At 43.8% G+C, this 24,585-nt stretch overlaps 1 protein-coding gene across 2 annotated transcripts in view; it reads right to left on the reverse strand.

The window, feature by feature from the left end:
* FBXL17 (F-box and leucine rich repeat protein 17) overlaps positions 1–24,585 on the reverse strand; it is a 485,194-nt gene that overhangs the window by 48,075 nt on the left and 412,534 nt on the right. The window lies entirely within an intron of this gene.

The raw sequence follows: 24,585 nt of genomic DNA on the forward strand, positions 1-24,585 counted from the left end.
ATGCTCCTTTCTATTTTCCTCACTAGGATTTAACTTCCACCTTTTTAAAGGATGCCTTTTTGCCTCTCTGCTTCTTTTACTTTGTTGTTTAGCCACAGTGGCTCTTTTTTGGTTCTCTTCCTATGTTTTTTAATTTGGGGTATACATTTAAGTTGAACCTCTATTATGGTGTCATTAAAAAGTTTCCATGCAGCTTGCAGAGATTTCACTTTTGGCACTGTACCCTTTAATTTCTGTTTAACTAACCTCCTCATTTTTGTGTAGTTCCTCTTTCTGAAATTAAATGCTTGTTTTGGGCCGCTGTGGTATTTTTTCTGCCACAGGGATATTGAATTTAATTATATTACGTTCACTATTACCAAGCAGTCCAGCTATATTCACCTCTTGGACCAGATACTGTGTTCCACTTAGGACTAAATCAAGAATTGCCTCTCTTCTGGTGGGTTCCAGGATCTGCTCCAAGCAGCAGTCATTTAAGATGTGAAGAAACTTTATCTCTGCATCCTGTCCTGAACCCCTCCTCCCTACACCATCATCTCATCCACACATTGAGACTCTGCAGTTCTGCCTGTCTAACTGGCCCTGCACTTGGAATTGGGAGAATCTCAGAGAATGTTACCATGGAGGTCCTAGACTTCAATCTCTTACCTAGCAGCCTAAATTTGGCCTCCAGGACCTCTCTCCTATCCTTCCCTACGTCACTGGTACCTACATGTACCATGACCACTGGCTCCTCCCCAGCATTACACATAAGTCTATCTAGATGTCTTGTGAGATCCGCAACCTTCACACCAGGCAGCCAAGTCACCATGTGGTTCTCCTGATCATTGCAAAACCAGCTATCTGTGTTTCCAATGATTGAATCGCCCATTAATAATACCTGTCTCTTTCTAATAGCTGGAGTTTCTTCCCCCAGAGAGGTATCCTCAGAAGGAGGGTTGCAACTATAGGATTGTTGCCCTTTGCTCCAGTTAGATGCTCTCCTTCCATGGGACTTTCATCGTCCTCAACAGCACAGTGGCTGTCAGACCGGGGATGGAACCGTTCTACTGTGTCCCGGAAAGTCTCATCTATGTACCTCTCTGTCTCCTCAGCTACTCCAGTTCAGCCACTCTGGTCTCCAAAGCCCGTACACGATCTCTGAGGGCCAGGTGCTCCTTGCACCGAATGCATACATATGCCACCTGCACATAGGGCAGGTAATCATACATGCTGCATTGGGTGCAGTAAACTGGGTAGCCCCCACTCTGTTGCTGGACTTCTGCCTGGATTCTCTCTTTACTCCTGCAGCTGGTTCCTTTGTTGTTGTTGGGTTTATATCAAGGGGGTGTTTCTGGCTTTTAAGTTTAAAGAATGTTGGGTTCTAGCCCCTGCTCACACTCCCCCTCTAAACTCCCTCGCCAAACTCCCCTGTTAGCTGCTCCCGTTCCCCAGCTCCTCTGGTCACTTATGGTACATCTACAGTACGAAATTATTTCAAAATTATTCTATTCGAATTTTCGGAAGCTATTTTATACATTCGGTCTTCTGTGTCCCCACTAAAGCGAGTGAATTCGGCGGATTGTGTCCACTGTACCAAGGCGAGCATCAAATGTCGGAGTGGTGCACTGTGGGTAGCTATCCCACAGTTCCTGCAGTCCCCGCCGCCCATTCGAATTCTGGGTTAAGCTCCCAGTACATGACGGGGCAAAAACATTCTCGCGGGTGTTTCTGGGTGTGTGTCATCAGAAAGCTACGGCAGACAATCGTTTCACGCCTTTTTGGCATGCAGACGCCATACTGCTTTCAGCAGACGGTGCACCGCTGCTCTCCTGCTACTATGAATCCACCTCTCATTTCCTCTCATCTTCCTATGTAATCTCTACTACCCCTACTCTTTCTCTTCCTCATCGAACACTTCCGCTGCCAACTCTGCTCCGTCATTGTGAACCGAGCAGCACAGCTTCTGCCACCAACTCTGCTCTCCCGCTATTGCTACGCTTCCGAGCTTCTCCATGTTGTCTGTCCTGGCCTCCCACCTCTGTGAAAGCCACAGAAGACAACCATTTTCCGCCGTTGTTCGGCTACCGTGAACCGAACAGCACAGATTCCACTGCCACTCTGCTCTCCTACGTTTCGCACCCTTTTTCCAGGATTACCCGTGCAGGCGCCATAGCCATGGAGCCCAATCAGATCTCTGCTTCAGTTTTGACCATTGTAAATACCTCACGCATTATCCAGCGGTATGTGCAGTACCTGCAAAACCGGGTGAGGAAGCGACGACACCGCGATTACTATACTGATGAGGACAAGGACACAGACGGCATGGCATGTGGCAATTGGGAGATCATGGTGCTGTTGTGCCAGGTTCATGCCATGGAACGCCGATTCTGGACCCGGGAAACAAGCACAGACTGGTGGGATCACATAGTGTTGCAGGTATGGGATGATTCCCGGTGGCTGAGAAACTTTTGTATGCGTAGGGCTACTTTCATGGCACTTTGTGACTTGCTGTCCCCTGCCCTGAAGTGCAAAGACACCAGAATGAGAGCACCCCTCACAGTAAAGAAGCAAGTGGCCATAGCCCTGTGGAAGCTTGCAACGCCCGACAGCTACCAGTCAGTAAGGAATCAGTTTGCAGTGGGGAAATCTACTGTGGGGGCTGCTGTGCTGCAAGTAACCAACACAATCATTTACCAGCTGCTATCAAGGGTAGTGACTTTGGGACATGTGCAGACCATTGTGGATGGCTTTAATGCGCTGGAGTTCCCTAACTGTGGCAGGGCAATAGACGGAACGCATATCCCTATCTTGGCCCCGGAACACCAGGGCGGCCAGTACATAAACCGCAAGGGGTACTTTTCCATAGTGCTGCAAGCACTGGTGGATCACAAGGGACGTTTCACTGACATCAACGTGGGATGGCCAGAAAAGGTGCATGACGCTCACATCTCCAGGAACTCTGGTCTGTTTGAACAGCTGCAGGAAGGAACTTACTTCCCAGACCAGAAAATTACTGTTGGGGATGTTGAAATGCCTATAGTTATCCTTGGGGACCCAGCCTACCCCTTAATGCCACGGCTCATGAAGCTGTACACAGGCACCCTGGACAGTAGTAAGAAGCAGTTCAACTACAGGCTGAGCAAGTGCAGAATGGTGGTAGAATGTGCTTTTGGATGTTTGAAAGCTCACTGGCGCAGTTTACGGTCTCGGTTAGATCTCAGCACAACCAATATTCCAATTATAATTGCTGCTTATTGTGTGCTCCACAATATCTGTGAGAGTAAGGGGGAGACATTTATGGTGGGGTGGGAGGTTGAGGCAACCCACCTGGTGGCCAGTTTCGCACAGCCAGACAACAGGGTGATTAGAAGAGCGCAGCAGGGCATGCTGCACATCAGAGAAGCTTTGAAAGCCAGTTTCATTGCTGGCCAGGGTACGATGTGAGAGTTGTGTTTGTTTCTCTTTAAGTTGCCTGCCCCCTATACATATATGAAAGGAAATAAAGTCACAATTGTTTAAAAACCATTCTTTATTATTTGTTGCACAAAACATTGAGTGAAATCAGAAGCTAGAAGGGGGATGGGGGGTATTGGGTTAGGAGGGTGGCGGAGGAGGGAAGGACAAGTCTAGAAACCAAATGAAAATTTAGGATATGCCAGCTTTCTGCTGCTTGTGCAATCCTCTGGGGTTGACTGTGTGGGTCCTCGTAGCCTCCCCACCCCGTGTTCTCGGGCGTCTGGGTGAGGAGGCTATGGAACTTGGGGAGGAGGGAGGGCGGTTATTCAAGGGCTGCAGTGGCAGTCTGTGGTCTTGCTGCCTTTCCCGCATTTGATCCACCATACAGCGGAGCATGTCAGTTTGCTCCCCCATGAGCTTGACCATAGCATTTTGACTGCTCTCATCGCCCACGTCCCTCCTCTCTTCGTATTCATGTAACGCTTTAAGCGACTCCGCAACTGTTTGCCTCCACGCATTCAACTGCGCCCTATCATTGCGGGAGGACTGCATGAGCTCGGCAAACATGTCGTCCTGAGTTCGTTTTTTCCGCCTTCTAATCCGGACCAGCCTCTGGGACGGAGTAGATAGGGGCCGCATTGAAACATTTGCACCTGCTGCAGGAGGAGAAAAAGGGAGGGTAGTATTTTAAAAGATACATTTTAGAGAACAAAGGGGACACTGTTTCTTAGTGAAACAGGTAATTCATACTACACAGCACATGTTCTTTCTGTACAAGGTCTCATTTTGCCTCTTATACTGAAGTGCCTGCCACTTTGGTGAGAGTAAGCCATCACATGCGGCCAGGCAACAGAATTCAGCTTGCAGGCAGTCTGCGGGCTCTCTGTGATGATCGCTTCACACAACACCCCCACCCCACACACCCACCCACTGCGGGGCTCCGATGAGGCTCTGAGCAGGAATGAGCCCTTTAAACTAAACTCGAACAGCCCAGTGCGGCTGGGTTACCCCCCACCCCCCCATCGTGTGACTCTGATCAAGCTCTCACTCACCAGAGGTGCCTTCTCCAGGGTCATGATCCGGGAGCATGCTTGGGGGTGGGGTGGGGAGGGAAGGCTATTAACTCCAGCATTAAGAATAGTTCCTGGCTAGGGAGGGAAACAGATTTCCCACTTGCCTCCTGTGCACTGTGGCTCCTCCTCCTCGTCCTCCTCTTCGTCTTCCAAAAACTCATCCTCCTCACTCCGTGCTACTCCCCCCTTGCAGGTGTTCACAGACAGTGGTGTCGTCACCCCCCATAATTGCATGCAGCTCATGGTAGAAGCCTTCCTGGCTTTTTGGTATGCTTGCCTGAGCTCCTTGATTTTTGTACGACACTGTTCTGTGTCCCTGGAGTAGCCTCTTTCCGTCATGGCCCTGGAGACTTTAGCATACGTATTTGCGTTTCTTTTTTTGGAACGTAATTCTGCCATAACAGATTAGTCTCCCCAACATGCAGTGAGATCCAGTACCTCCCATTCAGACCATGCTGGAGCTCGTCTGTGAATCCGGGACTGCGTGGTCTCTTGAGATGGTGGACTCTGCATGGTCGCCTGTGACGGTGGACTGTGCTGATGGTCACCTGTGCTGATGGTGACCAAACAGGAAATTCAAAAGTTCACGGGGTTTTTACTGCCTACCTGGCTAGTGCATCGGAGTTCAGAGTGTTGTCCAGAGCGGTCACAAGGGAGCATTCTGGGATAGCTCCCAGAGGCCAATATCGTTGAATTGCGTCCATGGTACCTGTAATCTGGAACTGCGATCTCGATTTTAGCGCTACTCCACTTCCCGAGGTGGAGTACCGAAATCGGAATAAAGAGCCCTTTAAATCGAAAAAACTGGTTTGGTTGTGTGGAAGGAATTAGTTTTATTTCGAGGTAACTCGGCTAATTCCGAAATAACCGTGTACTGTAGACCAGGCCTCAGGAACGGGCTTTTTAAAGCCCTGGTCTCCCTGAGTAGCCCCTCCCCCCAGTTAAGGGTTGATGGGTGCTAAAAGGCTTACGGATCACAGCGGTGTTAAGACGCTCTCAGCCTTGCCTGGCAGGCTGTTAGGCTCAACACACACATGGTCAGCACACAGTCCCACAAACAAACAAACAAACAAAAATATTTCAGTCAAGCAGCAAGCACACCACAAACACAGATACACATGCTACAGACAACAAACTTACCCCAACTACAGGTGGAGTAATAAAATAATGCCACCAATTGCAGGTGTAGTAATAAAAATAAAACAGCTATATAAGCAAAATAACAGTAACAAATTTGGTGTTCAGTTTTAGTAAATGCCATATCATTGCTGCAAAATTTTCAGTTAATACTTTTAAAAGATCCTCTTTATTAAATTAATAAATATTCCACATTGCAACATTTCAACATTTTTCAAAAATCAAATCCATAACATAAAGAAACCTATTATAAACCAGCTGTGCACCTATTTACATCAATACATACATACAATGAAGTCCTCTGAAATAAGTACCTAATCTGGCAATAAACGTATTGCAGGGATATATTTAGTGTTCACCAAGGCTAAGTGTTTAACAGGTCTCCATGGTATAATCTGTCAGTGTTGGAAGATTGTGCTGTGACTATAAAGCCATGAAAATTACTGCATAGCTCCACTAGGAGCTGTATGAGTTCCTTGTATCAAAACTATTACCAGAGTGCTTTGCCATTTTCATAGGACATAAACACAGATTTCACAGATTTCCTGAATTTTATATTGGATATTTAGCTGCATCTTATCTCCCCACCATATATTTACACTCACAATAAATTAAGATTGGAAGTTCAGATGTACTGCCAGCTTTATCTATTCTATTCTAGTTTGCAAACTCTGTTTCCATTGGAGTTACAAACCATTCACATTAATAACTCCATTTAACATGCTATAAGGTTAACAACAACTGCAATCTTTTAGATGTCAAGACTAAATTCAGATAAATCTTACACAGACTAACTAGGTCTACTATATTTAGCAGTTCTAGTAAAAAAAAAAAAAGTGTCTAGGGATGTTAGGAAACCATATTTGCATAGAGTATTTAATTGTTTTCTAAATGTATTTATCTAGTAGTAGAGTACAGCAATTCTGCTAAAACTGGAAAATCCATTTTTAATATAGTGCTATAGAAATCTCAGTGACGTAATATTCTTTAATAATAGTTGAGACATTATGTTTTTGCTTCTCTCTCTCTTTTTTATTAGTTTTTAATAAAGGTAAAAGACAAAACTATTGAAAAAAATACCTAGCACATCCTGGCATGTGGAAAATATGTTAGTTCTGAAGGAAATTAAGGGGGCATTTTCTCTGAATAATTATAGATCAGTTACGCTGCAGAATTCATATGCTGGTCACCAGGGTGGCGATGCCAGGTGCACAATTCCCACAGCAGCATCTGTCAGTTTGTATCCACGCAACCATCCTCGATATAATACATCATCAAGAAACCAATGTCCTCCAGCACTCAATAGGTATAAGAAACCTTTCAATTAGAATACTTTCTTAGACTATTGCTCATTTCAAACAACTTCACAGAGAGATAGGTGTCTGTTTTCATCTTCGTTAAGAGGCTGCAAAGATCTCAGAAAAGATAATCACATTAAGGAATGCCCAGGTGTTCTGAATAGACCTTGAGAATTCAACAGACAACTTTGGTACTAATGTTCCCCAATGATGCACAGGCTAAAAATGAAACATCCCAGTGGCCGAATATTATCTAAAACAGTTCTGTCTACACGTTATCTCAATAAGTTGACACTCCTTTTCTTTGTATTGATGTTTTACGTCAATAGTTACTTGTTAAAGCAAAAATAAGTACACACCTCAGGAAACGTTAAAAAAATTGGCTATTCCATGTGAAAATTTTGAAAAGTGTAAATCTAAGAGCCCCATGCAGCACTTTATATTCATACTAACATTTCCACTGATTTCAGTGAGAGTTTTGCCTGAATAACAAGGCCTGATCCCACAAGAGTATGGATGAGATATGAGAGAGAGCATCACTTGAGCCACTTATAGGGCTGCTGAATATGATGCTTGGTTACTTGCAGCATTATAGTTCAGTGAGAAAACTGTGTTTAGCCTATGTAATAAGTCATGTAAGACATAATGTTGATAGAAAACATCAAAAGCATTCTATGTCTGCAGCTGTTCCTTATGAGATCCTCTGTGCTCACTCTCACCTAAGATCAGTTCTTCCACACTGCCCATAAAGCAATACTTCAGAGTGGCAACAGGAGCATACTGAAATGAACACTACAAACACGAGATAGATTCTAACCTGGAGTAATTTGGCATAGATCCACTGATTTCATTTACATAGCCAAGGATCTGGCCAATCTTCTGCATGCATAGGATTATACTGAAGCCATTACTTCTTGATCACACCCATCTCTACCTCTACCTCTGCCCTACCTCCCCCCTCCCCATTTCCCTCTCTCCAGTGTAGGCATATTATTTGCATTGAAGACTGTGCACATGTGCACATATCCAGAAGCCTCTCTGTGCTGAGCATTGCGGGCTTCTTCACACCTGTTTAGTCAGAGCCTAGCAGCATAGTTTTTAATGGGTGGAAATGCAATGAGAAAATAACAGAAAATCAGTTCCAAGAGATACATTTTTAGTTTTATTGAAAAAGGATGACTTGGCTTTTAGTACTGGAATAATGAAGACAGTGGTATATCAAAGATTTAAGGAAGTATGTGACTGCTTGCCCAAGTGTGGAGAGTAGCTGTTTGGGCACCACTTACAGCCAGTCTTATCAGAGTTCCTAGCTAAAGGCTTTAAAAGTGATCTTCAAAGGGGGAAAATGGTGTGTGTGTTTTAGCTTCTTTCTGATGCATAAAGGCGGCTTGAACATTCTTGTCATAAAAGAACAAATGGTACACCCTCTCCTCCATCAGAAATTCACTAAAGAACTTAAGAAATCACAAGAATCAAGAACAGAAGGATGAACAACTGAGAGGGATTTTCAGTGAGATTATTTCAAATATGTTTTCTTATTACCTACGTAGTGCCAGTGACTAATGAACATTCTGTAGAAAGGACGTTTTATTAAAGATTTAGAACCCCGGAACCTTTCAGTTAAAAGTACAGATGCTCTGAGACCCCCTACAGATATCCTACTGCAAAAACAGATGATTAGATTTGACATGTATGATATTTTAAAAGTAAAACTAACTACTAACTCTTTATACATCAAAGAATAAAAAAAGGTAGCCCACTAAAAAAATATTTACTGCTCACCTTCAAAGGGTATCTTTACTGGTGTTTCTAATTTTATTTTTCTACAGTCTTATCCTTTTGATTCTGGTTTTAAATAAGTAATACTTTTAACAGTTCCTTCAATTGTGGTTCTCTACTGCCATGACTGTAGGACACTATTAAATTAAACTAAAAGGGCCTGTAACTTCCTCAGACTGTGGATTAGAAAGTACATATAAAATAAGTTTAAATTGCCTTAATGTAAATAATGGAAGCCATTTCAACAGGGGGGAATAAATCTGTTGTGCGTGAAACAACTTTCACAGATAAAAACCCTATTATTTATTATGCTTTTATGTGGAAAAGCACCAATGCAACTTTTATTTTTAATTTTCACAAAATCCTGTTTTTGTTTGTTTTTATATACCAGATCTCTTTCACAGATACTCATATACCATGGTGATGACTGCAGTGTAAATGCCTAAATCTGATTAGATAAAACAGACAAAAAGTCATGAGAAGAATTAAATGGAACCTAAGGGTAGCTCAATACGCATAAATGCCTATAACTACCATGGATCAAGGAAGCTGCAGTACAAAAATAAGGGACATTCACATGGAAGCCACAGCTTGAAGTATATTTTGGGAAGCCAGCAGTTTTAGGGGACTAGAACTACCTACCTCTTCCACAAGGAGTAAACCTGCCTCCATGATGGAAGAATGCATAAAAATTCAATAAGCTGATACAACTCCTCTACATAGGTTACTCCAACATATAGGAGAATAGGACCTATATACAGTATCAAAGAGGCAGGATTTTAAAAGGAACCAACAGATTGAATTAATGATCAATTGAGAAAGTTTTACAATATTTGAGAAATTTTCCTGGAATATAAAAACAATTCAAATGTAGGAAAAAATTAAGAAAGTACAAAAGACAAGTGAAGATCTCAGACTTCTATATTGCCTTATTCTCTCTCTTCTTCTTCCTTCTACTATGGTCATCCCTCTCCTTCATTCCTTCTTTGAGCTGCCTATTGAAATTCCAAAGTTATACATATTGTGACAAATATATATAACGCCTCTGCCTTGGTGGGTCCTGCGCTTTTTGGCAGATGTACTCGTCTCAGAGGTTCACGGCAGCCCTCAGTTTGTTCGCTTCTGCTAGAGGCTCGAACCTGCTGTTCACTCAGCTAATCTCATCACTGGCCAGCATGCAGGAAATGGAGAACAATCCCCACAGTCTTTGTGTCCCACCTAGAGGGTCGGGGACAGGCCAAAGCCCTTTCTAAATTAGACCTTCCCTTCTGGTGTTTCTCACAGACCAGGTCAACTCCTCCTGTGTCCAGTCAGGGAATGGAGGGAACCCAAGCCTGCCCCCTACACATTGGTTTCCAGCCCAGGGCCCTGTGGATAGCAGCTGTTTACAATGTCCCCTGTATCAGCTGCATGACAGCTACAACTCCCTGGGCTACTTCCCCATGGCCTTCCCCCAGCACCTTCTTTATCCTCACTGCAGGATCTTCCTCCTGAAACTGATCACGCTTGTACTCCTCAATCCTCCAGCAGCATGCCTTCTCACTCCCTGCTCCTTGCGCCCTCCCTCCCCTTTTTAAACCAGGTGTCCTGATTAGCCTGCCTGCCATAATTGATTCTAGTAGGTTCTTACTTGGCTCCAGGTGCCTTAATTTGCTTGCCTGTCTTAATTGGTTTTAGCAGGTTCCTGATTGCCCTAGGGCAGCCTCTACTCCGGTCACTCAGGGAACAGAAAACTATTCATTCAGTGGCCAGTATATTTGCCTTCTACCAGACTCCTGTACCCCACTGGTCTGGGTCTGTCACATATCCCTCTCGCCTGCTCAACACCAAGGGTTGGGCAGCTTGGGATGCCAGACAGTGCACACATGACAAGCTATCGGCATTGCCGTGATGGCTCCCTGCTCTGTGTTTCACACAGAACTGGAAAGTTTGGTGGGATAAGAATGACCTGGTCACCCATGTATTCTTCTCCTTGTTCCACTGCCTCCATTGAAGAGGGGCATGGTTGGTTACGAGGAAAAATCTGTGCCCAAGCAGGTAGTAGCACAACGTTTCCGTGGCCCATTTTACGGTGAGGCACTCTCCCTCTCTCCACCACGGAATATTTCTGTTCCCTCGGAAGGAGTTTCCTACTGAGGTAGAGAATTGGGTGTTCCTCCTCCCTGACCATCTGTGATAGGATGGCCCCCATCCCTACTTCTGATGCATCTGTCTACAGGATAAATTCCTTGGTGAAATCTGGCTATTAGTATGGGGTTACTTCAGAGGGCAGCCCGTAAGTCTGTGAACGCTCTCTCTGCTGCATCAGACCATCTCACCAGATCAGATCCATGGGCCTTCACTAGGTCTGTCAGAAGGCTTGCCCTTGTGGCAAAGTGGGGGATAAATCGTCGGAAATACCCACCACATCTAGGAATGCCTAGACTTGTTTCTTGCAATTTGGATGGGGCCAATTTTGGATGGCCTCTAACTTATTCAGTTGGGGTTTTACCAAACCTTTTCCCAAAATGTAGCCAAGATATTTGGCCTCTGTAAACCCTACGGCACACTTGGCAGGGTTTGCTGTAAGGCCAGCTTGCCTGAAGGTATCGAGGACTGCCTCCACCTTCTCTAGGTGGGTTTCCCAGTCTGGGGTATGAATGACCACATTGTCCAGGTAGGCAGCAGCATAATGATTATGAGGGCGTTACAGTTTGTCCATGAGGCACTGGAAGGTAGATGGGGCCCCATGTAGTCCAAGGGAGGACAGTATATTGGAAAAGACCCTTTGGTGTACAGAACACAGTCTTTTCCTTTGTCTCTTCGGCAAGGGGAATCTGCCTGTACCCATTTGTCAAGTCTAGGGTAGTCAAGTACCGGGCATTGCCCAGACGGTCCACTAGTTCATCTATGCAAGGTATGGGGTATGAGTCCAACTGGGATACCTCGTTTAGTCGCCGGAAGTCTTTGCAAAACCTTGTGGTGCCATCAGGTTTGGGCACTAACACGACTGGGCTGGACTACTGTCTGGGGGATTCTTCAATGGTCCCCAACTCCAGCATTTTTTTTACTTCTGCTTTTATTTCCTCCTTTTTGGCTGCTGGCACCCAGTGGGGCCTCATTGTTACTCTGGCCCCCGGTGGTGATGTGTCTCGGTTATTCGACCTGGTTTTGTCGAGAACACATCTTGGTTCCGGAAGATCATCTTAGACACCTCATTCTTCTGGTCTGGCATTAAATCGGGAGACACCCTCACCTGTTCGGAAGGTTTGTTTTCATGGGGTAGGTCTTTCTGGACAGCTGCACATGATTCTTGTGCATGCCAGGGTTTCAGAAGATTGCCATGATATATTTGCTCTTGTTTCTGATGTCCTGGTTGTTGCACCTTGTAATTTACCTCCCCTACGGGTTCAACTATTTCGTAGGGTCCTTGCCACTGGGCCAAAAGTTTACTCTTTGTTGTGGATACCAACACCATTACTCGGTCTCCAGGCTGGAACTGCCAAACTTTGGCTTGGCAACTGTACTGAACTCGTTGGGCCTCTTGCGCCTTCTTTAGGTGTTCCCGCACAATGGGAGTGACCTGTGCTATCCGGTCCCTCATTTGTAACACATGCTCAGTTACATTCTTCCCCTCATTGGGCTCCTCCTCCCAAATTTCCTTGGCTATGTCCAAGATGCTGTGGGGGTGGCATCCATATAATAGCTCAAAGGGAGAAAACCCAGTTGAGGCCTGAGGTATCTCCCGGATGGCAAACATAAGGTATGGTAGTAGATTGTCCCAATCCTTCCCGTCTTGACTTACCACCTTCCTTATCATAGCCTTCAGGGTTCGGTTGAACCTTTCTACCAGCCTATCGGTCTGTGGATGATAGACCAAAGTCCTCAGGGTATGTATGTGGAGAAGGTCACATAGGTCCCTCTTTAGTTTTGACATAAATGGGGTTCCTTGCTCCGTCAGTATCTCCTTTGATAGCCCCACTTTGGCAAAGATCCCCATTAGCTCTTTGGCTATTGTTTTAGAGGCTGTGTTCCGCAAGGGGATGTCTTCTGGATACCAGAGTAACAGCCGTGTTAGTCTGTATTCGCAAAAAGAAAAGGAGTACTTGTGGCACCTTAGAGACTAACCAATTTATTTGAGCATAAGCTTTCGTGAGCTACAGATGAAGTGAGCTGTAGCTCACGAAAGCTCATGCTCAAATAAATTGGTTAGTCTCTAAGGTGCCACAAGTACTCCTTTTCTTCTGGATACCGTGTAGCACAGTCCAGAACGACAATTATATATTGGTGGCCCTGGGTAGACTGTCCCACTAAGTCCATGGCTATTCACTCAAACGGGACCTCTATGATGGGTAGCTGTAACAAAGGTGCCCTCAAGTGGGGACGGGGACTGTGCAGCTGACACTCTGGGCAGGAGGCGCAGTATCTCCGCACTTCTTCATGCACCCCAGGCCAGAAGAACCGTTTTAGGACCATGCCAGGGTCTTTTCTACCCCCAAATGCCCCCCCCCAAAGATAACTATGGGCAAGTTAATACAGCGTTCTGGTGTTTTTGAGGTACTAGAAGCTGCTGTGCCTTCTGCCCCTGTACTGATGCAATCTGGTACAAGAGATTCTTTTCCATTATGAAGTAGGGTCCTGGTCCCTGGGTTTTCCCTTCCACAGGGACCCCATCGATTTCGGTCACCTCCTTCCTAAAGTTGTCGTACCTTGGGTCTTCAGCTTGGTCCCATCCAAAATTTTCTCTCCCGGGGCTAATCTGCCCGTGCTCAAGGGGGCCAGTCTCTGTTGCCTCTCCTGGTTCAGAGACATTAGGATGGGCGTCAGGCTCGGGAGCCTCCTCCTCCGGGGCAGCCTCCTTTCCAGCTACCCTGGTCCGCCTGCCACAAGGGTGACCCTCTGTCTCTGGGCCACGATCTGGGTCCCCAAGGCCTTAGCTGCCTTTCTTTCCCTTTTCATCTTTCTACCCTGCCTGGGAGTAGAGAACAAATCATGGAGATATTTCAGAGAAGATTGGGGGTTGACAAACTACTGCGGATGTCTCACTAACTTCAAGGTTTCCCCCTTTCTCCAATCCCCCTACCGGGAGTAAGTCTCCAAACCCTGGAAAGTCCCTCCCTATGAGCACCGGGTATAGGGGTTTAGGGACTACACCTGCTGCTACCTCAGTGGTGTTCCCCTGGATTTCAATTTTTACTGGAATGGTGGGGTAGTAACTAACTGTCCCATGGACAGGTCACCCCTGTGCGCTTTGCCTGCAGCAGCTGACTACACTTCACAAGCTTCCCTGAAATAAGCGTGATCGCACTCCCAGAATCAACCAGTGCCATGGTCTCTGACCCATTTAGTTTTACTGGTCTAGTGTACATATGCGGGGTTAGTGGATTAAGGAGCATGGGTCTGCCCAGTTCCCCAGGTTACACTGCATAGGCTCCTCGGCATTGGGACACTGTGCAGCTATGTGTCCCCACTCCCTACAGGTGTAACATCTGTATGGGGCCCTAGGCATTCCCCGGTCTCTTGGTTTGGGTAGTTTAGTGACACTATCCTCTTCCTCCTCAGTGCTCCGACGGGCCTTCAGCCCCTCTCTTTTTCCATCTGGGCCCTCCTGGCGGCCCCACTGCCCGAACTCCGGGGCTTGGGGCTGCTAGTTTAACCCAGGGTGCTTCTTCCTTAGCTGGTCGGGTCAGCTCCCTCGCCGTCCTTCGCCTCTCTACCAGTGCGACAACCTCGTTGTAGGTGGAGGGTTCGTTCTGGCTTACCTAGGCACGAAGGTCTGGCGGCAGTGCTCCCATGTACCGGTCAATGATCGGAACCCCTAGTATCTCCTCCGGACTCTGGGACTCAGTTCGTAACTACTTTCATGCGAGATGGATGAGGTCATATAATTGAGACTGCGGGGTTTTGTTTTCCTGGTACCTCCACTCATGATATCGCTGGGCCTGCGCTATGGTCGTTACCCCAGATCTGGACAGGATCTCTGCTTTCAGCTGGGATAGTCTGCCGCAGCCTCTTCAGGCAAATCATAGTAGGCCTTCTGGACCTCCCCACACAGGGACGGGGTGAGGATGCCAGACCACTGTTCTTGGGGCCAAGCCTCCCGCAGGGCTGTCCTCTCAAATGCCAGGAGATATGCCTCTATGTCATTCTCCTGAGTAATTTTCTGCAGCCAATTGCTGGCCCGTATGATCTGCATCCCATCATGGCCACGGTTCAGCTCTGTAAGGGCCTTTACCTAGTTTACAAGTTCCCGCAACATAGCACGCTCTTGAGCAGCCTGGTCCATTAACAAGCGATTGGTCTCCTGCTGCAGCTTCACTGCCTCCTGTTGGGCAGCTGCCTGGATACAGGTAGCCTCCTGCTGGGCAGCCGTGGCTTGTATTAGTGCCCACACTACATCATCCATTGTGGCGGTGGGAATAAAAAAAAAAACCTCTCTCTTTTTTTTTCTAAAAACTCTTTTTTTTAAAAAAAAAAACCACACCCTTCTTCTGCTGCACTGTGCACCTAAATTCCACCCCTGACACCAGCTGTGACAAAGTTCCTCCTCTGCCTTGGTGAGTCCTGCGCTTTTTGGTGGATTTACTCGCCTCAGAGGTTCACGGCAGCCCTCAGTTTGTCTGCTTCTGCTAGAGGCTCAAACCTGCCATTCACTCAGCTAACCTAATCACTGGCCAGCATGGGGGAAATGGAGAACAATCCCCGCAGTCTTTGTGTCCCACCTAGTGGGTCAGGGACAGGCCAGATCCCTTTCCAAATTAGACCTTCCCTTCTGGTGTTTCTCACAGACCAGGTCAACTCCTCCTGTGGACGATCAGGAGTTGGGGGGATGGGGGGAACCCGGGCCCACCCTCTGTACCAGGTTCCAGCCCGGGGCCCTGTGGATAGCAGCTGTCTACAATGTCCCCTGTATTAGCTGCGTGACAGCTTCAATGAAATGAATGAAAAATATAACTGTTGAAAAGTCCCCTTTGGCCGTAGAGCTGATCACAGGGTAACTATATTGAAGTGCTATGCTACAAGAAGTCCTTTTAGTTACATTCATACAATAGCAATAAAATGTCAAAGACTGAAAAATGAAGTTGATTTCCTTCTGCTTTGTGTTCATACTGTTTTATTACAGGGTTGGTCTGGATTAATGAATTACTGGCATAGAGTTTTGAAAATTGTTTTACAAATATACGACTGTATTGGGGCCCAATTCTGCTCCAAAAACCAGTTCCATAGATTCAATTTGCTCTAATGAGAGCAGGATCAGGTTCTTATTTTGGGAGTGGGGGAGAGAAGAAAAGGATGAATAATATCTTCTTTGTCAACAAAAATAAGAAAGATATGCCAGATTTGTGGTGTTGGTCTATAGTATTACCAACCTTAGCACTGTTCTTTTCCCTCTTATAATATGATATCGCAGACAAAACCCACAAGATGCTATTCCACAAAGTTCTTTAAAAGAAAATGATCCTTCAAAAACGTGGGATAAATGTCAACTTACTATAAAATGCAGTTTCTCCTTAAATATTATAAAAGCAAAATTAAAAGCTACAATAATATTTTGATGTGATTATTTCAGGTGTTGTGTATGATATCTGAGTACCCTACTCCTCATGAAATGAAGTGTTTATCAAGTATGATTGTTTTGCCATGTTTTCATTGAGTGCACCATCTTCTGAAGTTCACTGACGTGTGTAACTGAGTATCCTCGTACACTTACAGTATATGACAGAGATAGTCTAGGAGTTACAGAAACACATTCTCATACAGGAAAAATTACTCCCCATTTTTAATTTGTAAATATAATACATAAATAATAGTATCTGGTACTTTGAGCCTGATCCTGAAAGCTTTTACTCATCCAATTAGTCCCACTAAAATGCACACTACTTCCTTTCTTGTTCCCATTTTTCTTATTTATTCCCCTACTTCTGCCATACCCCCTCATTTTACCTCTACCCACAAAAGAAGACCAACAATAAAACATAAAACTAATTATATTGTGTCAGTCCTCACCATGTTCATTTGCCTATGTTACATCACCATATACCACCCCTCATCTGTTCTTGTGTCTTTTAAAATTGTAAGCTCTCAGCAGCAGGGACTGTCGCTTTATCTGTATTAGCACAGCACCCAGCACGATGTGACCACAATCTTCATTGGGGCCTTTGAATGCTACTCTAATATAAATGTTTAATTAGAATAATAACTGACTGAGTAATAAGGGCTTGCAGGGTTGGTCTTTTATGTAATGTCTTTCATCCATGGATTTCAAAACACTTTACAAAGGTGACTTATCTCCATTTTTAACTGGAGAACTGAAGATGTTAAGTGGTTTGGCCAGAGTCAGGAAGAAACTGCAAGTTCCAACTTGCTACCATTTCAGCTAGTCACTAGTCAAGCTACCTCTCTTATATGTGCTAAAACCTTCATACTGTATTTCATTTCCATGAATTATGCTCAGGTTACTAAACATTTTTCACAGCTCTTCATGATTCCTTATTTACTATCACATCATTTTCTTCTGCATGTTTAATTTCAATGTGCTGACATATCAAGTTTTTCCAAAGAAAGCCCCAAAAGCATGGCAGGAATTACAAAATACTGCTTTTTTCTTCAAAGCTGAGCATTGCTGTTTTGCAAGTGTTATCACTCTTTCCATGTAGCAGCATGAATTATACTTTTTTCCACCTACTTATTTTTTTACTGACCTTCTTTGGCATTTAAGTGTAGAAAAGAAAGTATTTCAGGGTTGCATGTGTCACTCTCAGAGATGTGAGGTTCCGATTGCCTGCAGAGGCCATTTAAAAAACCGTTAGTGCTGTCCTGGGAAAAGCATCCCTTGGACATACTCTCTATCTTCCATAACAAAAGAGATTCTAAATAATAATAAGTGTGAGAAAATATTGTTTCTCTTTGACCACTGGTGTAGGAAACCTGGATGTATCATAAAGTCTGGTGAAGAGGGGAAGCATGTAGAGGCAAATAATGGGAAAATAGGACACCTATGGAGCATGTTCAAACTCTAGGGAATAGCTTTTCATTAAGATTAAAAAGGGAAATGAAATGAAATCCTTTCACTAGCTTTGCAGGAAAGTAAGTATACAGTAGCAATCCGTTCCACCCTTGGTTCTAAAACGTTTATTCATTTAAACCTTTATTCACATAAGACAATTATGTTGTATAATTTGCTTTGGGAAGCAGCAAGTTTAACTGATTTTTAAAAGGTTTATTCTTACTATTGCATTTTATCTTTGGGCTTCAGATACTGTAGTTTCACCTTGCAACAATTTTATTTCTTAAAAAGTATTAATATTTACACAAGAATTTAAGAGTCAGAGACTAAAGGATGGAATATCTTTACAAAATAATTTCATCTCTGTTGATCAACAAGACTACAGCAGTTGGATGGAAAGTTCATATTTTCAGAAAATGGATCTCTTCTCACTAACAGGCTGACTGTTTATTCAATATCTGATTTCTACAAGAAGAGCAGAAAGCATTGTAGTTCAATGTACTCCTAATTTTAAAATGACTATGGCATTTCATACTTCATTAAGTTGCATGCCTCCTTCCAATTACACTAATTATTATAACTGCATACAGGTGCTGGTTTCAAATGTGGCATTTCAAAAAAAGTCCTCTAATTTTTTTTCCTACCAACATCTTCAGAGGGCTTCTTGCGCTGGCAAAATTCAGTTATGTGCAGAAACCACAGAATCTCTTTAGTTTTGCTGGACTGAATAATTCGAATCTTGCCTTGTTATGCACTGTCTTTTACAGTCTACCTTTTTGCACATAGTTCAATGGAGGGCAAATAATACAAGGCAATGAAAGGTGAAATTTCTAATATACAGTACCTCAAAGAGTCTTGCCATATCAGTGGTGAAAAGAAACTCAACTGTCAGTATTGAACACTGTGAAGGCTAAAAAGACTCAATACCCAGGGCCTTTAGATACTTTGTTCCTAAACAGCTTATCTTTCTATTTCTTTTCTGAGAATGATGGGAATTCAGAAAGTGTATATCAAATCATTTTATAGTCCCTCATTCCTGTCAGCCACAGCTTTGTGTATTTGACATAAATTATGTGCTGGATAGTTCTTCCTAAAAGCACAAGTGAATTAACTAGTTTGAGTGTTTCAATCAGATAGGTTTACCTTCCAATTTTATGCAGGTCCATCCTGTAAAGAAACACAAATTTTGAGGGTGTCTTTTACTATAATGCAAATGAATCAGGCAGATGCATATAGAGTGCACTTGTTGAGCAGCATGAAGTAATTTGTGCTTTGGACTGACACCTGATACAGGTTTCTTTAAGCAGCTGTTGGATATTTGGGACAAACATCCTGGCTAGTGCAAAAAATGTGGACCATACCTGCAGGACAAACTGTCGGACTCAGAATAACAGTTAAGAAACAGAATCTGATGTCTCATGCATCAACGGGATCTGCTGAGGAATATTTCCAATCATGCTAGGCAGATTGTAAATTTGCAAGACCCACTGGCTTCCTTGGATGGTCTATTTGAGTCTATGACCATAGTGGTTTCAACAGAACACAGTACAGAAATCAGCAAGGACCAAATAAAGGAAAATTATTGTAAAATATTATTATGGACAATGATCTGAAAGTTACATTGGGCTGAGCAAACAGAAACAATTGGATAACAAATCTATCCCAAATCTCATGGGACTCCTGAATTAGAATGTACTGCAGAGGATTCAATATACATTGAGAAAAACTATCATAATGGAAGTTTGGAATGGCAGTAGAAGGTTAGAGGGAAATATGATTCTTACAATTTCAGATGTAACAGATTGCTGCTCTATTTTGATAACAAAAGCAAAGAATGTTCTTATTTGAGTCTAGCTATGCAAAAGGGGAGACTTGAGCCAGTGGTGATTAAAGGAGATTGGAAAGACTGCTTGATTAACCCCTTTTATGGGAGGAAGCTTGAGGGAGGAAAACCCCTGTGAGAATCTCCTTGCACGGGTCCCCAGAATCATTCATTTGGGGGGCTGTTGGGTTTTCCCTGACAAAAAGTGAACTTTATGGGACATCCAGAAACTATGAGAATCCCAGAGAATCTGTGGGAAGGGAGGGCTATTCATGGGGAAGCCCCATGGCTGTGCAGTACCTCTGACATTAAGCTGATGCTCGCTCTTCTCCTGGCAGTGCAGGTTCAGTGGAGCCAAAATGCTCCACTGGAGTCAAACCAACAGTGAAGTGACCAACAGTCTCCAATATAGGTTTAACATTATCTTAAAACATGTTAACCTCTCTTTTTTATAAAATGTAACTGTTTTTTAAAAAATGTTAGGGATCTCCAAAAGTAGATTAATGCCACCACCTATTATCCCCACCCCCACCCCCCAACAAGCTTGTGCTAAGCACAGTTCAGCAACTCAGGAGAATCTGGGTCCACATGTGTGTATTCAAACACATATTTCACTTACTTCAATTGACAAAAGTAAGTTTTACTGCTTTTCACTTCTGACAGCACCCAAGCTGGATTCTTTTCTGGTTCACACATGAACCAAATTATTTAACTAAGGTTGTGCCTATAGGAGAAAATTTGCACTGGTTTAATCCAGTTAAACCAGTGCAAACCTTTAATGTAAATCCACGTAGACCAATTAAGCCCTCACTTAAATTAGTTTAGCTTTATTCAGTAATTTACTAACTCCACCTAAGACCAGGTCTACACTACACACCTATATCGGTATAAGTGTGTTGCTCACGGGTGTGAAAAATCCACATGCCTGAGCGACATAGCTATACTGAGCTAACCCTCCATGTAGACAGTGCTATGTCGATGGGAGAGCTTCTCCCTTCTACACAGCTACCGTTTCTCAGGGAGGTGGATTAACTACACCGATAGAAGAAGCTCTCCCGCCAGCATAGGAGTGTCTTCACTAAAGCAATATAGTGGTGTAGCTACAATGGTGAAGACAAGCCCTAAAACATATTAAATGAGGGTTAAATAGTTTAAAAATATCTAATGAGCGATTCGCCCCATTTAATTGGATTGATTCAAAAATAATTCAGTTAAAGCAGTGTAACTTTTTTTTTTTCAGATAGGCATGGCTTAAATTCCAACTACAGTCCCACTGTATCAAAACAAATTTTTCCCTCGCTTACTCTTGTGCAGCCCCACTGAAGGCAAGTACAGCATTTTGCCTGCAGAAAGCTTGCTCCACAAGCCTGGAAGAACCCAGCTTAACTTTCAGATCCCAGAAGACTTTGCAGGGCTGGCAGAAAAAAACACACCATTTTTTTTATTTGTAGACTGAGGAAATGTAGCATGGAAATAAATCATTGAGACCCAATACAAGTAGAACTCCATAATGCCATTTTTACAAAATTACTTCTCAGAGCAGAAGTACCTTTTACAGAGACAGTGTTAACGGGTCCTCCACAAAGGGATGTTTCTCTTATCTTTCAATGCAATCATCCTGGGAATTTTTACCCATTCCTTCACAGTTTACTTATTCCAAAGCCAACTCTATAGCCAGGGCTGTCCCCTGGTATACCACATTGTAACATGAACCTCTCACCGTATACAGGACTATAAAAAAGTTACCCACTCTCAGATTCTTTTGAGGAAGCTCTGGGAACACAACATCCCTGGCAGCCACACGGTCAGGACTGATTTTAACGTGTATACATTTGCCCATTTAAGATTTTAAAGCAGCATGCAACACCCAGAATACACAGGGTAACCACAATAGGTAATTTCTAATTTCCATTAACTGGGGAGCGAGAATCCCAGAGTAGTCACTAAACTAACTCAGAGGGCAGCTGGTTTAGCCATATTTTCCACTTCAGCTGCTTTTGCTGACTTTCTAGGTGTTTGTTTCTTTTTGATTTGGCAGCTTCTTTTTCCTCTTCATAAAGTTTACTAGTCTCATAGCACAATTCCATGACTCCAGCTGAAAAAGTACTTAAATGTCTCTTTGCCTTTCTGACCACAATTCCACTAGATGTATCAGCTAAGACATTGTTACCGTGGTGTAGGTTTGTATCCCTCCCTGGGCACCTGGGATCATCACCCCAGCAATTTTCCTCAGTCTTTGCTAGCCTAATGTCTGAACTTAGCTTTTCTAGACTTTAAAACTTCATAGCAAATGTACCATTAGGCTAGTGGCTGAATACACCTAAAATTGGAGCCTTAAGAGAAACTTAACTTAATAATATGTTCCAAATTGAACCAGATATTGTATTGCACTTCAGCTTTTATAAGGAAGAAAGAAGTAACTCCAGTAAAATAAAAAATCCATTTCTGAAAGAAATTTGGAGTTGTTGAATTTTACTGCTACAGAAAATAAAAAGGCATAACAAAAGTCTATAAAAATATTCTACAGTTTAAGTTGGTCTGATTTTCTGATTTAGTAAGATTAAAACACATATCTCCAATTGTTTTCCTGGAGGAGAGACAGCGGGCAGCTATTTTAAATGATTTTTCACCAAGCAACCTTTTGAAATTCTGAAATATTCGTGCTATTATACTCTTCCCAGTGTTTTTGCTAGAGGCTAAATTATTGTCAAATTGTCAGGAGATCATGTGGTTAGGGTTAATGCTGTGGGCTACTGACTATATCAACCAGTATGAGGGACAGTACTGTAAATGCAGACAACTTCACTGATCCTTTCGCAAGCTTAAAAGTTTAGAATAATAGAATATCAGGGTTGGAAGGGACCTCAGGAGGTCATCTAGTCCAAACCCCTGCTCAAAAGTAGGACCAATCCCCAATTAAATCATCCCAGCCAGGGCTTTGTCAAGCCTGACCTTAAAAACTTCTAAGGAAGGAGATTCTACCACCTCCCTAGGTAACGCATTCCAGTGTTTCACCACCCTCCTAGTGAAAAAGTTTTTCCTAATATCCAACCTAAACCTCCCCCACTGCAACTTGAGACCATTACTCCTTGTCCTGTCTAGAATAGTCTAGAACCATCCTCTCTGGAACCACCTCTCAGGTAGTTGAAAGCAGCTATCAAATCCCCCCTCATTCTTCTCTTTTGCAGACTAAACAATCCCAGTTCCCTCAGCCTCTCCTCATAAGTCATGTGTTCCAGACCCCTAATCATTTTTGTTGACCTTCGCTGGACTCTTTCCAATTTATCCACATCCTTCTTGTAGTGTGGGGCCCAAAACTGGACACAGTACTCCAGATGAGGCCTCACCAATGTCGAATAGAGGGGAACGATCACGTCCCTCGATCTGCTCGCTATGCCCCTACTTATACTTGCCCCTATATACTTCCGTTTAATATATAGGCAGTTTATCAAATTAGAAGTGTACAGAAATTCAGTTTCTAAATGTTTCTAAAACATTATTTTTAATGAGTGCTTTTTCCTCACTGAGGTATTATTATAGAATTTTAAAAATTGCTAGGTAATTGCAGGGGCTCACCAAGGGCAGGCAGGTTTAAGAAACTGCAAGAATTATCTATTGATCCTTAATTTTCTATTACTTTGATATGTAAACAATTACTGATACTTATATGAAATGGAGAACATTTATGCATCCTTTTTTTTTAAAAAAATCTTTCCTCCCCATATTTCCATGCATACTATTTGGATGTTTTGTTTTAATAAAGACCGTGGAGTTAAAAACTGACATTCGCTAACAATGCACTCACACAAACATCTAATGAAATCTTTCACAGGCTTACTGCCTTTCAAAAGAGAGGGATTATCAAAGGGTATGTCTACACTGTGAAATTAGGTCAAATTTACAGAAGTCGATTTTTTAGGAAGCAATTTTATACAGTCGATTGTTTGTGCCCCCACTAAGCGCATCAAGTTGGCAGAGTGCATCCACAGTACCGTGGCTAGTGTCGACTTTTGGAGCATTGCACTGTGGGTAACTAACCCACAGTTCCCGCAGTCTCCGCCACCCGTTGGAATATTGGGTTAAGCTCCCAATGCCTGATGGGGCAAAAACATTGTCGCGGGTGGTTTTGGGTACATGTCATCAGTCGTCTCTCCCTCCGTGAAAGCAATGGCAGACGATTGTTTAGCACCTTTTTTCCGTGCAGACGCCATATTGCTTTCAGCAGACGGTGCAGTAGGACTGCTAACCGTTGTCATCAAACCACCACTTCTGCTGCAACTCTGCTCTCCTGCTCTTGTCTTGATAGCGAATTTCTCCATGTTGGCTGTCATGGGCTCCTGCTTCCGCTGCAACTCTGCTCTCCTGCTCTTATGAATCCACCTCACAGGTCCTCTCGTTGTTCTCTATAAATATCTATTCTCGTTGCATCCGTCATCAGCCACCACTTCCACTGCAACTCTGCTTTCCTGCAGACACCATACCACGGCAAGCCTGGAGTCTGCTCAGATCACCACGGCAGTTATGAGTATTGTAAACACCTTGTGCATTATCCTGCAGTATGTTCAGAACCAGAACCTGCGAAACCAGGCAAGGAGGTAATGGCAGCACAATGACAAGATTGATAAGGACATGGACACAGACTTCTCTCAAAGTACAGGCCCCGGCAATTTGGAAATCCTGGTGGCAATGGGGCAGGCTCATGCCATGGAATGCCGATTCTGGGCCCAGGAAACAAGCACAGACTGGTGGGACCACATAGTGCTGCGGGTCTGGGATGATTCCTAGTGGCTGCGAAACTTTTGCATGCGTAAGGGCACTTTCACGGAACTCTGTGACTTGCTTTCCCCTGCCCTGAACAGGAATACCAAGATGAGAGCAGTCCTCACAGTTCACAAGCGAGTGGTGATAGCCCTGTGGAAGCTTGCAATGCCAGACAGCTACCGGTCAGTTGGGAATCAATTTGGAGTGGGCAAATCTACTGTGGGGGCTGCTGTGATCCAAGTAGCCAACACAATCACTGAGCTACTGCTATCAAGGGTAGTGTCTCTGGGC

This window comes from Lepidochelys kempii, chromosome 5, assembly GCF_965140265.1.
Source record: "Lepidochelys kempii isolate rLepKem1 chromosome 5, rLepKem1.hap2, whole genome shotgun sequence".
Classification (NCBI taxonomy): Eukaryota; Metazoa; Chordata; order Testudines; family Cheloniidae; genus Lepidochelys; species Lepidochelys kempii.